This window comes from Gymnodraco acuticeps, unplaced genomic scaffold, assembly GCF_902827175.1.
Source record: "Gymnodraco acuticeps unplaced genomic scaffold, fGymAcu1.1, whole genome shotgun sequence".
Lineage (NCBI taxonomy): Eukaryota > Metazoa > Chordata > Actinopteri > Perciformes > Bathydraconidae > Gymnodraco > Gymnodraco acuticeps.
In genome coordinates, this window is record NW_022990993.1 from 167,501 (window position 1) to 188,262 (window position 20,762).

Consider the following 20,762-nt stretch of genomic DNA (forward strand, 5'->3'; position numbering starts at 1 on the left):
GTATATTGCACAAAGTATTGTATACTTTTAATTGGAGGATAAAAACCTCTTTATTGGTCACAAATACATTTAAAAAGCACACAGTGAAAAGTGGTCTGTGCTTTTAACCCATCCTAGTATAGCTATTGAGTGGGCCCTCTCCCAGCAGCAGCAGTCCACACTCCGTTTTTAGATCTGTGCGGGGACTTGAACCGACAACCCTACGGCAGTCATTGCACATCAGAAGTCTGGTAGCTCTGTGTACAAATGTGCAAAATAATCTGAGGGTTGTCTGAAGATAAAAACAGTGAACTGTTGATGTATGCCACTGTGGTGCTGTTGTCGATCCTGACCAGTACAGATGCCCACTGACCCACAGCCCCCCTCTCCCTCCTCACCAGTCCTGCGTTGCCCCAGCAAGCACAGACGATGAAAAGGAGCCAGACATGTCCAAGAGATACAACTTAATGAAGGGGCCTGGCGTTGACCAAGATGCCGCCGTGCATATGTCCTCCACACTCACGCCGTTAAATAAGGCTGTTGACACAGCCATGGCTCGTGTAGAGTGTGGACGGACCCCCGTGGGGAAGGCTCTCGCCGCCTGTCCGTAGGCATGTGCAATGCATTCGCAGAGACACCCTGCCAGGCGTTTCTTGGACAGAGCTTTTCCAGTTACCCCGCCCCCGAAACACACACACAGCTGTTCTGTGCCTCTAAGGGCAGCCGTGTGCTCCACATAACATGCCAGCTTACTCACCGGGCAGAGGAGGTGTAATTTAGCCTCCCTCGCCCCACTATGGGGGGAGATTAAAATCCCCCAACTGAATAGCCATCGACCTGAACGCACTCCTTACGGCCCGTCCACACAGCGGCGTGCGTTGACGCTTGGAGGTGGGCGTATCTGAAGCTTGGGGATTTTTTGCGAGCAACGCGACCAACAACCAATCACATGAATCTCCCGCCCCCGACATACAAAGCAATAGCAATGTTAAAACGAAGTAAACTGGATATAAAATCCCCAAACAGGCGAAAGTTTCATCCACTGTCTCTGCCACCTCCCTCCATGCCTCGCTCCTCCGGTTTGTATCCCGGTAGATGAACAGAGACTGATCATACAGCACCGGGTGATTCACTACCGCTATAATGAATTTTCCCTCCATTTTTTGGAATATGAGGAAATGACCTGCGTAGTCTCTCCCAGCATACACGCGGTTTGATTGGCTAGCGCTTGTACTGGCAGATTTGCATAAACGGGATTTCATTGGCTGACGCCTTCGTCGAGGCGTCAAAAGTTGAACATTGCTCAACTTTTGAAGCCAGCGACGCTCCACGTCGCTTCCCAAAATGCAGTTCGGCTAAAAGTGACGTCACCCCATTCAAAGTGAATGGGCAGAAGCGTTGGAAGCTTCAACGCACGCCGCTGTGTGGACGGGCCGTTAGGCTCTTGGGCACAAAGGAGGGGTTTGGTCTGAGTGTCGCCCCGCTCCGGTCACCGCGGATTATTAAACAACTCGGGTGCACCGATATAGCGGTTAACTCGGACACTCTTTTGGCTGACGTTAAGGCAAGTAGCAACGCTGTCTTCCATGACAGTGCTTTCAGGAAGGAGAGCTCCAGAGGCTCAAATGGTCCTGTGACCAGAGCCTCGAGCACCAGCGGCAGAACCCACTGCGGGGCGGAGGCGTGCACTACTGGGCGCAGCCTACTGACCACCAGCAAAAACTGCGACATTAGCGGCTGAGCAAAAACTGACCTGCCGCCAAATCTCTCATGACAGGACGAGATGGCTGCTGCATACACTTTCACTGTGGAATGAGCAAGCCGTCTGTCCACCAATAACTGTAAGTACGATAAAATAGATCCCAATTTATAAGATAGGGGTTCTATTTTCCGCTGCTCACACCATCGCAGGAATCCTAGCCACTTCGGCCTGTAACAGGCTGTGGTGGATCCAGCTCTAGCTGCCTGGATAGACTGAATAACACTATCAGACAATCCACCCTGTCTCAGCCTGTCCCTCTCAGGAGCCAAGCCTGGAGAGCACGGCCCAGAGTGGGTAACGCCCCAATTGCACCTGCTTCCTGAGAGATCGGCCCCCAACTTGGAGGGGCCAGAGCGACCTGGGCTGGCCCACCTTTATCTGTGTCATCTCTGAGTACCACGGCGCCCTCACGCGATCCGGCGCTACCAGGATGATTGACAGACGTTCTCGCCTCATCCCCAGTTTCCACCGGGTCCGTCTGCACCGCGCTGCGGCGGCCGTAAGGATCGCGGCCACTCTAGTCAATGGGTGCTATTCCACCACACGCGCCGTGTTACGGCTCAGACGCGTCCCAGAAGCGTCCCAGAAGAGTCCCAGAAGCGTCCCAGAAGCGGCTCGGCGCAGCGCTTCTTTAAAATTAGGATGAATCCTATTTTTGCCGCGGCGCAGCCGTAACTTAAGGTCGGGCAGGCAGCCCCCCCCTCGCAGGAAGTGGAAAGGTGAGCATCCGGGCCAGGCCCATCCCCCACATATACTAATTTAGCAGACCCCCCTCCTTCATCACAACACCTCCACGATACGCACAATGGACGAGGAGGTTTTCATCATGGAAGTGGAAAAACACACTATTTTATATGATGTAACCAATGCTTACTACAAGGACAACATCAGAAAGGACAAGGCCTGGTTTTTAGTCGCTGCAGTTTGTGGAGTGGAAGGTAACAACTACATATTAATGTTTTAAAGTTAATGAATACTTGTAGGTACAGTACAGAGCCATTCAATAAACACAATTTAAACAGACACAAAAATAAAACATTTAACTACGTAGCCTACTTACTTTCTTGTAGAAGTACAAATGTCCAGGATGCCCGAATCAATAACAAAACTGCGAGCCTGCACGCACGACGCTACGCTTCTGAAACGCGTCCGGTGAGTTATGGCGCTAGAGGAGGCCGGACCACAACCGTGGCGTAGCCGTGACGCGGCGCGGCGCAGACGGACCCAGCGCGGCGCAGACGGTCCCAGTGGAAACCGGGGGTCACTCTACCCAGGAGAGGGAGAATGAGACGCAACGGTGGAAAGGCGTAAAGCAGCTTCTTTGGCCATGGCTCGTGTGCAACGCGTCTACCCCCAAAGGCGGGTCGTCGCTCAGGGCCATGGAGCACCACAGTGCGCAGTGGGTGTTACAGATCCGCTTCACCACCTCCGGGTGAAGCGCCCACTCGCCTGGCAGGGGTCCGCCCCTCGGCATGAGGTCGGCCCCCCTGTTCTCCAGACCCAGAATGTGGAGGGCTCTCAGAGATAATACCACCTCTGCAGCCCATAACCACAATTTCTCCGCTGTGGTCAACAAAGCGGCGGAGCGGACTCCGCCCTGTCTGTTGATATATGCCACTGTGGTGCTGTTGTCGCTCCTGGCCATTACATGTTTCCCCTGAATTAAGCGTTTGAAATGCTGGAGAACTAATATGACTGCCCGCAGCTCTAGGAGGTCGCTGTGCCGTGTCTCTGTTAGAGACCAGCGCCCACCTAACCAGGGTCGGCTTTAGAACAAATCGAATGGGGGGGCAATCATTTACCAAAGGGGGGCACACACTGCCGTCAACAACCAACACACAAACACCAACGCAACTTCAATTTAAAAAAACATGCTGTAAAGTCTATTGTCTTTCACACACATTGCAGGGTGTAGTGCTATTTTCTAGCGCACCTATGACTTCTGCAGACATGCACGGTAGTGGCACGACCACCAAAACAGAAACATATGGACATAGGCCACCATATAAAAAGTGTGCAAATGTATTTAGTATCCTATCCATGTGAACATGTTTTAGGTGGGGGTGGACCTAACCTCCTCTAGGAGGGTCTGGGGGCATGCTCCCCCGGGAAGATTATTTTTAAAATATTGAAGTTAAATGCATCAATCTGGTGCACTTTGAGAGCAAAATGAAGAGATCTATGAGAAGCTTTCTAGTGCCCGGCCGTACACTTCTCCCATAGGGATATATAGTGCCGTCGGTCAAAATATTGGGGCCAAGGGATGGCCCACTGGGATTTTGATCCCGCTGCCACCATATTTGTTACGACAGCAGTATATGCGTGTGATGTATGTTATTGGACCCTAGGTGGCGGTATTCTAATAGGTTTGTACTTGTACTGCATGGGGGCAGAAAGTCAATATGGGGTCCCAAGTCCCAAATATGTGTACCATGTACTTATACTTATGGGGGGGGGTGGGGGGTGTCTGGGAATCTGAAGTTAAATGTCAAATTTCTCACATAATCCTGACTTGTGCGAATAGTCTGAGAGGCTAGTGCTGGAGAAGAATGAGCAAATTGAAAAAAATTCAAAAAATTTGCTTGCTGCTCCGAGCCTTTGAGTGTGTGTTGTTGCACTTGTGTGGAACCCGCTTGCAAAATGTGGGGACCCTGCGACCTTCGACAAGGTCAAAACCGAGGTCAGAGGTCACGTTTTCATGCCGTACGGTGCCCTTTACGGCACAAAGCAAGTTCCGACCGCTTTGAGCTTGCTCTCATTAGAACCGGCTCGAAAAGTGCATGCAGATTCATGCATCTGCTGCTCCTAATGTCAAAGGTTACGGCTTGAAATGTAACAAAGCTCCAAAGGTCAAAGGTCACGTTTTCATGCCATACGGTGCCTTTTACGGCACAAAGGAAGGTCCGACCGCTTTGAGCTTGATGTCATTTTAACCGTCTCGGAGAGCAGATGCAGATTTATGCCTCTGGTGCGACTAAATGTCAAAGGTTATGGCTTAAAATTTAACAAAACCTTCCGTTAAGGACTTTTGAGAAACTGCAGTGCTGCATGAGTGTTTAAAGGACTTTCAAAAGGGCTAAAGAGATATTTTTTTCACAGGGGGCCTCTAAATAGGGCCCAGATCGGGAATCTAAAGTATGGGAACCTTAACCCACCCAGAACTTTTTTTTCAATTAAATGTCAAACTTTATCACAAAATCCTCTCATAAGTTAGGGTCTGACAGGCTTGTGGTGGGGAGTGGTAGAAAATGAAAACAATTGAAAAAATGTGGTTGGCGCTCTGAAACGTTGAGTGTGTTGCTTAACGTCTGTGGAACCCGCTTGCAAAATGTGGGGACCCTGCGACCTTCGAGAAGGTCAAAACCGAGGTCAGAGGTCACGTTTTCACGCCGTACAGGTGCCCTTTAGGGCACAAAGGAAGGTCCGACCGCTTCGAGCTTGCTCTCATTAGAACCGGCTCGAAACGTACATACAGATTCATGCCTCTGCTGCTCCTAATGTCAAAGGTTACGGCTTGAAATGTAACAAAGCTCCAAAGGTCAAAGGTCACGTTTTCATGCCGTACGGTGCCCTTTACAGCACAAAAGAAGGTCCGACCGCTTTGAGCTTGATGTCATTTTAACCGTCTCGGAGAGCAGATGCAGATTTATGCCTCTGGTGCAACTAAATGTCAAAGGTTATGGCTTAAAATTTAACAAAACCTTCCCTTAAGGCGTTTTGAGAAGCTGCAGTGCTGCATGAGTGTTTAAAGCACTTTGAAAAGGGCTAAAGAGATAATTTTTTCACAGGGGGTCTCTAAATAGGGCCCAGATCGGGAATCCAAAGTATGGAAGCTCTCACCCTCCCAGAATGTTTTTCAATAAAATCTCAAATTCCTCACATATTGCTGTCTGGAGCTAAGAATCTGACAACCTTGTTGTGAGGGAGGGGGAGAAAATGAAATTTAAAAAAAAAATGTGGTTGGCGCTCCGAAACTTGGATGAAATAGCATGTTTGTTTTGTCCAATCTTGCTACTAATTGATCACTTTTAATAGGAATGTCTGTTTGACATATGTTCAGAATGTGCTATTTATACAGAAATAGCACATTCTGAATGACCCATTTTAATTGCAAACTGAATTAAAACAGTCCCCCCGACCTTTGAAACTAATCTACCCACGTTTAGCATGCTATTTTCGGTTATAAATATGTTCAGAATGTTCTATTTATTCAGAAATAGCACATTCTGAATGACCCATTTTAATTGTAAACTGAATTAAAACAGTCCCCCCGACCTTTGAAACTAATCTACCCACGTTTAGCATGCTATTTTCGGTTATAAATATGTTCAGAATGTTCTATTTATTCAGAAATAGCACATTCTGAATGACCCATTTGAATTGTAAACTGAATTAAAACAGTCCCCCCGACCTTTGAAACTAATCTACCCACGTTTAGCATGCTATTTTCGGTTATAAATTACATTACATTACATTGCATTTAGCTAACGCTTTTGTCCAAAGCGACTTACAATAAGTACATTCGACCAGGAAGACACAACCTTGAAGAAAACAGAATCATATAAGTATATCAGGTTTCATAGAGCCAAACATTTCAAGTGCTACTCAACTGGCTTTAGGTAATCCAGTCCTTTATTAGTATAAAAGTGCTTCGTTAATCGTTCTAACGCTCGAAGTGGAGTCGAAAGAGATGAGTTTTCAGTTTGCGCCGGAAGATGTGCAAGCTATCTGCCGTCCTGATGTCAATGGGGAGCTCATTCCACCATCTTGGAGCCAGGATAGCAAACCCACGTGTTTTTCGCCTGATGGGAACTTGGGTCCCCCTCGCAGCGAGGGCGCAACGAGTCGTTTGGCTGATGCAGAGCGTAGTGCACGCGCTGGGGTGTACGGTTTAAACCATGTCCTGGATGTACGAAGGGCCAGATCCATTCGCAGCACGGTAAGCAAGTACCAGTGTCTTGAAGTGGATTCTAGCAGTTACCGGAAGCCAGTGAAGGGAGCGGAGGAGCGGAGTGGTGTGGGAGAATTTAGGAAGGTTGAAGACCAGACGAGCCGCTGCATTCTGGATGAGCTGCAGAGGTCGGATGGCACATGCAGGTAGACCAGCCAGGAGGGAGTTGCAGTAGTCTAGGCGTGAGATGACGAGAGCCTGGACCAGAACCTGAGTCACTTTCTGAGTCAGCTGGGGACGTATCTTCCTGATGTTGTAAAGCGTGTATCTGCAGCAGAGGGTTGTAGCAGCGATGTTTGCAGTGAAGGACAGGTTGTTATCTAGGGTCACACCCAGATTCCTTGCAGTCTGAGTCGGGGAAACAACTGAGGTGCCGATGTTGATTGTCAGGTCAAGAGTTGGACAATCTTTTCCCGGGAGGAAGAGCAGCTCAGTCTTGTCAAGGTTGAGCTTGAGGTGGTGAGCAGACATCCACTGAGAGATGTCAGCTAGACAAGCAGAGATGCGTGCGACGACCTGGGTCTCTGAGCGGGGAAAGGACAGAATTAATTGGGTGTCGTCAGCGTAGCAGTGGTAAGAAAAACCATGCGGGCTAATGACTGATCCGAGCGAGTTTGTGTACAAGGAGAAGAGGAGTGGACCAAGAACAGAGCCCTGAGGGACCCCCGTAGTTAATTGACAAGGGTCGGACTCAGACCCTCTCCAAGTCACCCTGTAGGTACGGTCTTTCAGGTATGAGGTGAGGAGGGAAAGTGCAGAGCCTGAAACTCCAAGTTTTTGGAGAGTGCGAAGGAGGATCTGATGATTCACCGTGTCGAATGCAGCAGACAGGTCCAACAGGATGATGACAGAGGAGAGGGATGCAGTTTTGGCAGTGTGCAGTTCCTCCGTGACAGCAATGAGAGCAGTTTCTGTGGAGTGACCTGCCTTGAAACCAGACTGGTGCGGATCCAGAAGGTTGTTCTGATTGAGATAACAGGAGAGTTGTTTAAAGACAGCGCGTTCAAGTGATTTAGACAGGAACGGGAGGAGAGAGACAGGCCTGTAGTTTATAACATCAGACGGGTTGAGAGTGGGTTTCTTTAGGAGAGGGTTTACTCTTGCCTCCTTGAGACTGTTTGGAAAGTGACCAGAAGTTAGAGAAGTGTTGATGAAATGGGTGAGAAACGGTAGAATATCAGGAGCGATAGTCTGAAGGAGGTTTGAAGGGATAGGGTCCAGAGGACAGGTGGTAGGGCGGGCAGAGGTAATGAGGGTAAGAACCTCACTTGGAGAGAGAGGGGAAAAGGAGGTTAGTGTGTTGGTGAAAGGAGGGTCTGGTGACCCAGCGGTGAGTAAAGGTGAGTCAGAAAAAGAAGAGCGAATATCATTAACCTTTTTTTCAAAGTGGGTAACAAAGTCGCTTGACAGAAGTGAGGAGGGGGGAGGGGCTTTTGGAGGGTCCAAGAGGGTGGAGAAGATGGAAAATAGTTTTTTAGGATTGGAATAGGAAGATTGGATCTTATCTTGAAAGAAAGTGCTTTTTGCCTGAGAGATCGAAGCAGAGAAAGAGGAGAGGAGAGCCTGATAGGTTAGGAGGTCATCACGGTGTTTGGATTTCCACCATTTCCGCTCTGCTGCCCTAAGGACGGTTCTATTAGCACGCAGTGCATCATTTAGCCAGGGAGCCGGAGGGGACTGACGAGCCTGCCGAGATGTCAGAGGACAGAGCGAGTCCAGAGTGGATGAGAGAGTCATCGGGCAGTCCTTAATAAATCTTATCTTATCACCATGGATGTGCCTGTATTTAACACAAAAAAGCTTACAGCACCGGGTATTCCCAGGCTGTCTCCCATCCAAGTACTGACCCGGCCCGACCCTGCTTAGCTTCCGAGATCGGGCGTGCTTTTTTTTTTTTTAATCTTTTATTATATCAAAACATAAACATATTTACATTTTAAAAACAAAATAGTCCACCTTACTAATCCAAAAAAAAAGAACCCCAAGGCTTCCTACCAAATCAATAGCAATAACATCTCAGCATTCATTAATTTTTCTCCAACATACATATAATCTTCTTTCTATTCCAAACACAAAAAGTAGTGCTATCCATCTCCACACTCCTGCATATCACACATCCATGACAGATCAACCAGAAACATAGCGTTCTTCAATTATGGCAGTCACATATTCAAACCATCACCCACTATTAACACATATCCAGGGCTCGACATTAAGGACTGCCCGATGGCCCGGGGCCATCTAGTATTTAGCTCGGGCAATGAAGCCTCACCTGCTGGTTGCCCGATCTGGCAATCTATTATGCCAGTAGCATGCAGCTCGCGGATCCAGTAATGAGTGACCCGACAGTAAAACTAAACATATCAATAACTAGTTTAGGTAGTTTGAGAGGTAATTAAAATAGCTACGTGTGATATTCTAAACTGAAGTGTGTGTTTTGTCCGCTCACCGCTGCAGGTGATTATGCAGAGCTGCGTGTCGACTCGTCAGCAGCAGCTGATCTCTCTCTCCCGTCAGATTAGACTTTACTCGCGTTTATGTCCATATCGATCAGAGCTAGTTCTAGCTAATGATAGGACTACCTGCTTATTAAAAGACACCTAAACAATAAGTGTCGCTATGCAACTGGGTGAGGCCACAAAGTATAGCGCAGCATTATGCATTTGTTTACATGCCCACCGGACGCACAATCAACCCATACAGGACAGCTCTTTCTTTAGACATTAGAATTGACTATTCTTGTCTGTCACATACTCTTCTTGTCTGTCACATAAGTGGCTCAACTGAAGCGGTATTGCGCTAAAGGGAAATTATTTTGACCGAAGAGATTTAGATTTGCCAGCAAACGGGAAATCTGACGTCGCCATTTTGTGTGCTTCGCGGATGCGCTCGGCTGCTCTCGACTGCTGCTCGGGTCTGCTCGGTCAGCTTCCGGATGAGGAGGCATTCGACCAACTTACAGTAGATAACATTACAAACATTTTTAACAGGGGCCATAATAGTGTAAATAATGTTTGTTTTGGCAGTTATAACTGAATGTAATGTTTTCTACTTTTTTACATCTGGGAAGGCATTTGCCTTCATCAGATGGAAAGTGTCTTGACCAACAACTTAAGTATTTCTTATAGCTATGCAGGGCATGCAAGCGAGCAAACACAAACAAACAAGTGAAATGAAGAATAAAATTGAAATTGTACAATATATTGTGGTGGTTCATCTTATAATTCAGTCTAGAGAACCAGACAGCATCTACAGTAAGACCTGCAAAAATCTAAATGTTCTAGGGTGAGGCCCCCCAAACCCTTCGTGCGTCATTTCGTCCGCGCGCATTTTTCAGGGCAATCTCTATTGGGCTCAGGGCCATCTGTAAATTAGCTTAGATTGCCCACAGGGCCATCTCCCAAAATCCTTAATGTCATGCACTGATATCACATCCCTAAATTACATATCATTCCCAATTCCCACTTTCCACATCTTTCCGAGTCTGAGCGATCGCCCACGCCTTTTGCTCTTCCCACTCCTCCTCCCACTCCTCCACCTTTTCTCCCTCTTTCCCTCCAAACGGCCTTCGCCTAATCCTAAGGTGATACTTGTCCTCATCGCTTTCCTCCCAAACACCCTTTTCATTAATCACCCCTATGTCTACTTTAACCCTTTCCCAGTTCTTCATTTCCTCCACCTCCGCTCTTGCCTCTTCCCTTTCCAACTCCATCATCTTTACTCTCAATTGCTCCTCCTCTCTCTGTCTCTGCTCCTCCTCTTCCTCATCTTCATCCATCCTATCCCCCCATCCCTCCCCCCCCTCCTCTAACTCAACCTCCTCAACCTTTCCCTCCTCTGTTTCCTTCTCATCCTCATCCTCGCTATCCTCCTCTATCCCCAGCTCTTCGTCCTTTCCCCCTTCCTCCCTTACTTCTTCACATCCTCCCCCGCCCCTCAGTCTCCTCCCTCTCCACCACTTCATCATTCTTCTCACTCCCCTTCATCTTCTTTTTTACCTTCCTCCCCTTATCAGGCTCCACACTCTCCAAGCCTTCCCCCCCCACATTGACCGCATCATCATTCCCTTCATTTAACATCACATCATCATCATCATCATCATCATCATCACTCCCATCCTCTCGTGGCCTTTTTTCCCCTGCTTCCCCCTCCACATTGACCGCATCATCATTCCCTTCATTTAACATCACATCATCATCAACACTCCCACCCTCTCGTGGCCTTTTTCCCCCTGCTTCCCCCTCCCCGCCCACATCCTCCTGATTGGGGGTCGGGGTTGAGAAGTGGGGCCCTCCGGTGGGGGGAATGACCCCTCCTTTCCCTCACCCTCCGCTCCTTTGTGGGGACCTTGCCCTCCCTCTTCCCTCCTCTCTCTCCCCATCCCACAGTTCCTCGCTAAATGCCCCGCCCCGTTACACCTATAGCATTTTATGGCTGGGCACTCTCTGAAAATATGCCCAGGTCTGAGGCAGTTCCTGCAGACCTGGCTCTGCCCATCATGCTTTACCTTAAAAAACTCCGCTCCCCCCACCACTTCAAACTTCGTGGGGAGCGTACCTCACTCCCGAACTCCACCCTCAGGTATCTTGTGCCACCCGCCACTTTTGTCCCCGGCATGAACCTTCTTATTACCCTTGACATAGGCTTCACCCCCCACTCCACAAGTTTCAACAAAATATCTTCATCCCTCCTCAAATACACCGGCAGATACATGAAAGACACAATTAAGTCCTTCTTTAGCAGTTCTCGTGCTTCCACCATTACCCCCCTTCACCATCAGCCCCCCCAACAGCATTTCCTTCCCCTCCCATGTGTTTATAGTTACCTCATATTCCCTTTCCCCTTTCACCCCAAAACTCTCCCACACATCTCCTGTATCCCCACTAATAAGTCCCCCATTGTTAAATGTTTTACTCCACCTTCCACGGAAACTTTTACGGTGAGCTCCGCCAGATAATCCACATCTGCTGCATCTTTCTCCTTTCCTTCTTCACCCGTTTTCTCCTCTCTTTCATTCTTCTCCTTCTCCTCGTTGTCTCCGCTGGGGAATCCCCCGTCCGCTTACCTTTTTTCCCTTTCTTTTCTTGAGTTATTCTCCGTTTTTTCCTCTCCGCCCGCCATTTTCGGGTTCTTTTCGCCCGTCGACGGCCTCTCTCCCGACACACCTTCTCCTGCCTTCCTCTTGGCCTCCTCCGCTTCCTTCTCCGCTCTTTTTGCATAAACGTTTCCCAGCGAGAAGACTTCCTTCCTCTTCTTCTCCTCCGCTGCCACTTTCTCCTTCCCAGATCCCGCCGCAGCGCTCATAGCTTCCTCCTCAACAGCTGTGGTAGCGGAGTTGGCGGGGCTAAAACTCCCCTTTTCCACAATTTCTCCGTCTTTCACCACCATATAATTCTTCTTCTCATTATTCCCCTTGAGACTGTCCGTTTTCTTTTTGCTTTTCTCTCCTTTTCGTCTCTTTCCTCCTCCGCTGTTTTCTTATCCTCCGCCTCCATTTCCTCATTCCAGCTGCTGGGGGGGGGGGGGGTTTCGTCCAGATAAACCCAATAAATATTGTCCAAATCTCACTTCTGCTTCGAAAACATCACAAACAATTCCGCAGTTCTTTCTCCGTACTTCCAATCCGCGCCCTTAGTGTCTCAGGGTGGTATGGCCGTAAGCAAAGAGTTTGGAGGGATAATTGGAGGGCTTCTTATAGCTGAGAGGAGCTGGATGTCTCAGGGCCGAGTTTGGGTGCTGAAAGGCGGACTGCCAAACAACCATGTCGATACCCATCAGCTGCGGTAGCGTGGCGTGGGAAAAAAATTAGGGGAAGCCAATAATACGTCCTTTCTTTTGGGTCGGGGGTGTGGTGGTCAATGTAATAACGTAACCAGATGAGTGATTACAGCACCGGTATCATTTTACACACATTTGTATCAGATGCAGGACTGAGGATTTACACACGCCTGTTATCTAACCGACAGGTCCGCACGCACTCTCCAGCCGAAACTCTAATAAGCATTCATTCACAAACTAAATCAGGAGACCTTTAACGTTTTACGTCCGATTCGCTCCTTTGTTCCTCGCTGTTGTTATGGAAATCTAAAAACCCCAATACTGTAGAGTACAAGTCAAAGTGATCAAATCAAATAAATGGTGAATCAGACAGAGTTGTCTTTCTGGTGATGTTTATTCGATGACTCAAACAAACATCAGATACAATAAAATATATATATATATATAGACACAGGTCTCACAGAGTATAAAATATGTCTGCGCGAGTGTGCGCAGTTCAATATGATAGCAAAGCTTATAAAGGGAGGAAAATGGTGGGAAGGTAAGAAATCTTCACATGGTCACATTGTTATTAGACACCTGGCCTTGAGCTGTTGAAGTTCTCGTGTGACTTTGTGTGAGTCAACTCAGTAGCCAAAACAGCTCTGTGGCCTTGAAGTAGTGTAGATAGAGGCAAACAGCACATCTAACCAAATGAGAAGCATTTGGTTTAAACATATCAGGATATAATACAATTTCCACTACACTGTACACAGCTCCAGTTTGGGCATCGGCCTGGCATCAGATTGTATTTGTTGTTGCTGCTGTAGCAGAAGTTTAGTACAATTATTTTTGATGAAATACTCCAAATCTCCACCCTCCATAATTGCACTTGCTTCAGTTGCTTGCTACTTTCTAACGGCGGTGAGAGTGATGCAGTGACGCTATCTATCTTCTATCGATTAGATTTATTTTTCGAACATTATAAAAGTAGGGTAGACATGTGGATATTATCCGACTGAACACAACGTGCATTTATCCAACAGGTTCGTTTTCCACAGACCTTATTTCGAGCTATTTTCCTAAATCCTATGGAGAAATACCATTGCTTTTTTGTCGAGGGAAACCGAGCGCAGCTTACTTCCGGGTTTTAGGACGCGTCACTGCAACACTAAGTTGATGCGATTTGATTGGATTGTGAGGCAAGGGAAGCCAGCCGCCTCTGGCTTCCCTTGGCATGGCCCTGACCAATCACAGGTTGGCAGGGGCCTCACGTGAGCCTCATCTGATTGGTCAATCCCTCAATTTTTTCTCTCGCAACAGTGAGTGCAATCTACTGTTTCACCATAACATCTAGAGGGGCGCTGTTTCACTCTTTGTAAAATACTCAATGAGAATGGGGGAGAGACGGGCCGGCAGCAACACACAACAAAGGAGAATTATCGAAACAAAACAAAGTGTTTTTATTTAAATTTTAACTACAATCCGAAAAATCACTTTTACCCAGCTTTCACACACTCATTCCTGTGTAAGAAAGCCATGTGCATCACCCTGGATCTCTGCCTGTGAGTGTGGGACCCTGCTTACAGCAGTGAACCTGCTGCCAGCATTACAAACATATTAATCAGGCATTTTAACACTATTCACCAGAGGTGTGGACTCGAGTCACATGACTTGGACTCGAGTCAGACTCGAGTCACACATTTTATGACTTGAGACTCGACTTGACAACATCACAAAAAGACTTGCGACTCGACTTGGACTTGAACACCAATGACTCGGGACTTGACTTGGACTTGAGCCTTCTGACTTGAGGTGACTTGCTACTTTAATTCAGAGGTCTCCAACACGCCGATCGCGAGCTGCCGCTAGAAGAGCAGACTCCCGTCGGGGAAAGCAGAATCTTCAGCCGCTCTTACTCTTGCTGAGAATCCTTGCAGGCAGGGGCGGGTCTTTATTTAGCTGGGCCACCATGCGGCCAATCATATGCGACACACTAGGATCATACCATTATGTGAAAGAAGGGTGGGGGGCACAGCATGTGTATTGGTACAGGCCAGCTGCACAGAGCTACGGGGAGACGGGGAGCCGGATTGAAATGCAAGCGCGTCGGAAAAAGTCAAGAAATGAGCGAAAACCGAAAAAAGAAGCAACATCTGGCTGCTTTTCAATGATATTGGAGAAAGCAAAGCTGAGTGCAGGATTTGTAAAATGAAAAGGTGGGAGAAGTTCAGACAATTAAAAAAAGTTACAATCAGGGTTCCTGCGGGGTCTTAACAAGTCTTAAAAAGTCTTAAATTTGATCATCAGAATTTAAGGCCTTAAAAAGGTCTTAAATATGATTCAGAAGGTCTTAAAAATTATCGGATTTGAAAGGTACTTCTATGTTGCGATAGCGTCTAAATGTGTTTTGGGGGAAATGTCCGGGCTGCAAAGTAACCAGTAATAGCCTTTCAGTTCCCCCCAACAATTTGTATTGAAATAAATCAACATGGAACCAGTAATCACTAACTTTGTTTCCCCCGGCCCCTTATTGGAGAACACCCAGCTAGTAACCTAGCAACCAAGCTTCAGCTCATGTAGCCTATCTTCGAATCTACTTACAAATAAATATGGGGAAGTGTAAGTTCAACCGTATTTGGTTGGAAAACATCTAATTTAGTGCTTGGTTGAAACCAGTGGAGGGAACGTGTTTGAAGCCCGCTGCACCTTTTGCAAAAGTAATTAGTGTTTGTTTTGCTAATGTAGGGTTAGCTAGTGCAGCAGCAGCTAATGCAGCGTTAGCTAGTGGAGTGTTAGCTAGTGCAGCAGCTCCCGCAACAACAACACCGGGGGACCTCCAGGCGAAGTTTGGGTCTACGTCAACCCTAAAAGCGGAGGTGCTGTAGACGCTAAATACCGCAGCTAAACACCAATCATACAACCGCAACGATGAAATAGTGTAGCCAAGGCAGCAGAGCTCTGAATATAGCTCTTGTCACTCTCTCTCAGAGACACACACACACACACACACACACACACACACACACACACACACACACACACACACACACACACACACACACACACACACACACCACACACACACACACACACACACACACACACACACACACACACACACTAGGGCTGCTCGATTATGGCAATAATCAAGATTATGTTGGTCAATAATTAATATCACGATTATTAAATATGATTATTCATTGACTTTGAAAACATCCATTCATTGAACTTTAAAATAAATAATAATTTGAACAGTATCTTTTTAACTGTTGATTACCCTGAACGTATAATTCAACTGAAAAACCAATACAAAAATTAATTAAATAAATGATACATTACTAAAAAATTCATTAGATCAAATATGTTGCAGTGCACTGTCACAACCTAGCAAATCAAAATAATCGTTTTTTCCGATTATGTTGTTTTCGTAATTGTGGTAAGTCGCCTATTGCCGGCCATGGACATTCTTCCCATTGGGATAATAGACCTCGTGGGCCTAGTATATCCAGGAGGAGGGACCGACTCGACTTTTTACCGTCGCTTGCCAGTCTAATGAGTACTCACACAGCATATGAGTGTGTATGCATGCATTGGACAATAGGTGGCGCTCTTTTCACCAGTTATAACTTATACTGCATGGGGGGTGGCCCAAAGGCAATATGAGGGCCACTTTCCACATATTACACAGTAACACATGTATTCATTTGCTGTGTACTTGTACTTATGGGGGGGGGGGGTGTCCGTCAACCCAATATGGGTGCCACTTACCAAATATACACAGTAACACATGTATTCACTTGCTGTGTGTACTTGTAGTTATGGGGGCGAGGGGGACTGGGGTGTCCGTCCACCTAATATGGGGTCCTAATTTTTTATTCAGGGTCTTCTAAATAGTGCCCAGATCAGGAATCTGAAAATATGGGAACCCTTACCCACCCAGGAAATGTTTATTCAATTAAATGTCAAACTTTCTCACAAAATCCTCTCATAAGCTAAGGGTCGACAGGCTTGTGGTGGGGAGGGGCAGAAAATGAAAAAATTGAAACAATGTGGTTAGCGCTCCGAAACCTTGAGAGTGTGTTGGTTAACGTGCGTGGAACCCGCTTGCAAAATTTGGGGACCCTGCGACCTTCGACAAGGTCAAACCGAAGTCAGAGGTCACGTTTTCATGCCGTACTGTGCCCTTTACGGCCCAAAGAAGGTCCGACCGCTTTGAGCTTGCTCTCATTAGAACCGGCTCGAAAATTACATGCAGATTGATGCCTCTGCTGCTCCTAATGTCAAAGGTTACGGCTTGAAATGTAACAAAAATCCAAAGGTCAAAGGTCACGCTTCCATGCCGTACGGTGCCCTTTACAGCACAAAGGAAGGTCCGACCGCTTTGAGCTTGATGTCATTTTAACCGTCTCGGAGAGCAGATGTAAATGGATGCCTCTGGTGCAACAAAATGTCAAAGGTTACGGCTTAAAATGTAACAAAACCTTCCGTTAAGGCCTTTTGAGAAGCTGCAGTGCTGCATGAGTGTTTAAAGGGGACCTATCATGCCAAAATGCACCTTTGGACGTCTTTATACATGAATATGTGTCCCCGGTGTTCCAGAGAACTCACCAAGTGTCAGAAAACACACAACCCTCTCTATTTTCCCTCCTTCGCCAAATCTCTAAAAAAGTGGCTGAAACGGATCTGAAAAAAACGGATCCAGATTTCAACACTTTCCTACGTCACAAAGAGACGTGCTCCGCTTATTGGTCAATTCTCCACCTATCAGGGGAATGAGCCACGGCCACGTGCATTGCCAAACCTCTCATTCGCATATAGGCTATCGGCAGGCTAATCAACTCCAGTCACATCTGTGTTTTTGTCTGCTCTTGCCAGGATGTCTAAGCGAGTTAACTTTGTGCTGTTGTTGGCCTGCAAGACTCGGCGACAGGGGACTGCATGCAATGCCCATCAGTGGAAAAAGAAAATAATCTGTGGCTAGACTTCATTTTCAAGGGACATGCTGCCAGAAGACCACGGCAGATTTCTGTTTGTGTGTTCCAACATTTTACCACGGACATGTTTATGAACTTCTCTCAAGTCCAACACGGATATGCCTCCAAGCTAATGCTAAACCCGGGATCAATACCAACCATCCGGGAGCAGGCCAGTGAGGACACATCCAATTTTGAAGCTGTAAGTTTTTATTTAGCGGTGTTTTTCCTGATAAAGCTATCTCTAGCTTGTAGTATGTAGCATGTAGCATGTAGCTTCGCCGTATCAATGTCGCCTCAACCCAAATAGTAATCGGTTAGGTGTTATATGTTTTTATAACATTTATATTGTACGCTCCGCCAGTCTTTGCTTTGTCTTTTATTTTACTTATCAGGCATTTGCTAACATGTTCAGACATACTGCCGTAATGGCGATCTGTGTGAAGGCTGTAAAGCCACGCCCTAGCCGATAACACAAGTATTTATTCTCCTATTATTAGTATTTTGTATCCTCTAAAATCATATTGAGTAAGTTATAATAACCAAACGTAATCTTCTGTAGGTAAGTGCCGTTTTTTCCAGCATTATATGTAAAAGCTTTTGTGATTGTAGTCTGTAAGAACGATCAGATCTGTAAGCTAAGCTACGCTACGCTAATGAGACATGCCGTTTTTTTCCAGCGTTATATGTAAAAGCATTTGTATGTTTACTTGTTTACGCACATGAATATAAATGGGGATTGTGTTAGGATACAACACTGTGTGTATGTATGTGAGGGGGGGACACACACCATGAGTAAAACAGAACTAAAGCCCCGTTGGTCTGTTGTTGTTGACGAGGCCTTACCTAGCAACAGGCTAATTAGTGGCTAGCACTCATTACAGTCAGTCTACTGAGCTCAGCCCCTCTCCAAACACATCATCTGTATTGAGTCAGAAACACAGCATGCCACGTTACGGTTCAAACTAACTCAGATTGGAAAAGGCTAAGCAAAGAGCTTTGCTAAATAGAGAGTTTTAGCCCCCATCTTTTGGGATTTCAGACGATATTTATCCAAATAGTATTTCTCATCCTGAATACTAAATTGAGATGATTTTGTTTTCTTCTTTACAGGCCAGCACCTCACATGCTACCAAGCAGATTACCTGTGATGACAGATTCTGCATGTCAGACTGACCCACCCAAGTACCGTACTGTTCGTACACAGCTATCCTCGAGGACTCTTGGTTCACATCGAAGTACAGGTTAGAAGCAAGTTTTTCAAATGTTCTTTGGATACATCTTGACATTCTGATGTTGTAGCCTTTAATTTGTGTGCTTCTAATTGTTGTAAAATATTTTTGTTTTATCTTTTGTTTTGTTTTTAATGTCAAATACAATTATGTTACAGCTGTCCAGGCTAAAATTCCCTGCAGAAGCGTGGTGTCGAAACACTTCCGTTGGAAGTGCCAGTGCCCTTTTTAACATCCACCCCCCTTAAAGAGACCACCAAAGAGGCCCCGTGTGGATCTTGAAGAGGAATACGAAGATCCATTTGAGGGAAGCTCTTCTTTGGTGATTTCCGAAGGCCAGGATGCAACTTATGATCCAGCAGAATCCATAACAAATGCTACAGAAACAACAGCGATGTCGTAAGTTACTGAAATATCACTATGTGTGAGTTGTCTATGTATTGTATTTTTTGCCTGTATATAATTCAAACATTGATAATAGGGAAACACCAAAGATCTCTAAAGCAAACAATCTGTGTGATGGATATTAACTTCTATTTTTTTGTTTTAGTAGTCAAGAACAAAACCCCCCCCCAGACGATCAACACATACATCGTGTATGAGACCTGCCTCATGGAGCTTATTGAATCATGTCCTGTGTGCAAGCGTGTGTGTAATGTACAAACCAGAAGGATCGGTACATTCATATCAGTGCAGCAGCTGTGCCCCCATTGTCAGTTACAAGAATACTGGAATAGCCAGCCTGTTCTTGGGAGTACTCCAGTTTGAAACCTGCAGCTATCAGTTGCAACATATGTCAACAGAAGCATCTTTCTACAAACTTTCAAAGGTAAATGAACTGCAGAAGATTGTATTGCCAATGTTTGAAAATGCAAATGTGTTGTTGAATACGATAGGACAAGGCCCGGGTAACAATAACAAGAGTGAGAAAATGATGGCATAAAATAATGACATGTTCAGCTCTTTCCCTGTTTAAAAAAGGGCAGCTCATTTGCACTTTCCAGGTTCTCCTCATCGACTCGTCACAATCTACAGGTGATCTTTGAGATTATAAATGTGTTCTTTCGGTTTTCTTTCAACCATTAGGTCTTCAAACAATGAATATGCAGCTATGCAAATGCAACACCTTCCGAAGGCATGCCCAGGTTGTTCATTGAGCCAGCGATAGTTTCTTACTGGCAAAATCACAGGAAGCATGCTACAGAAGCTCCATGCAGAGGAGAAAGTGATAGTTGGGTGGTGATATGAGGGCTGACTCTCCAGGTATGTATTTTTTTATATAATTCACATTTTTACATTTCAGAAAGGGGTTTCACTATGTGTGATTAATTCAATTAATGGTTCCTGAAAAACATATGCTAAACAACTACAAGCAAAAATACAAATTCACCATCCGCAGAGAAAAGTAATTACTGTAAAACATATTTTCACAGGCCACTCTGCAAAGTTCGGAAGCTACACTATGATGGACCTGAAGAACAACAAAGTCGTTGACCTTCCAGTTGGTTCAGGTAAGTGGGGTGAAATGAAATATCAATGTTTTTTTCTTTAACACTGTTTGCACGTTATATTTAAAATGTGTGTATCACTGGTTATTTGTATGTGTCATAACAGAGCAATGAGATTGGTGGAAGCCTACCACATGGAGTTAGAGGGCCTGAAAAGGAGTCTGGAGTTGTTAAAGGAACGTGGTGTGACTCTGGACTGTATTGTCACGGACAGACATCTGCAAATTCAGAAATTCCTAAGGGAAAGCAGCATCACCCAATTCTTTGATGTGTGGCACATAGAAAAGGTATTTTTATTTATGTTAATTTCTATAATAATAATATAATAATATTTTGAGTAAACTTGTATGTATATTAACTACATGTTAAATGTATTTATTAGGGATTTCTAAGCAACTGGAGAATGCTGGCAAAAAAGAAGGACTGCGAAAAACTTCGAGGGTGGGTGAAGAGTATAAGAAACCACATATACTGGACTGCAGCAACCTCCAACCACCGGGCCTGAGAGAGTGGCCAAATGGTTCCCTAAGTGCCTTCATCCACTGCGCATTGCGCAATACCAATGGATGCTGCAGTTATGTTGTTCATAACCATATT

The 20,762-nt window shown here is 46.0% G+C and overlaps 1 protein-coding gene across 1 annotated transcript in view; it reads right to left on the bottom strand.

The window, feature by feature from the left end:
- The window catches only part of LOC117559223 (olfactory receptor 51L1-like), a 22,848-nt gene extending 10,877 nt beyond the window's left edge, over positions 1-11,971 (bottom strand). The window contains exon 1 of the mRNA XM_034235903.1: positions 11,612-11,971. The gene's annotated coding sequence lies outside the window, so the exon portion shown is untranslated. The remainder of the gene's footprint in view (positions 1-11,611) is intronic.
- Between the last annotated feature and the right edge of the window lie 8,791 nt (positions 11,972-20,762).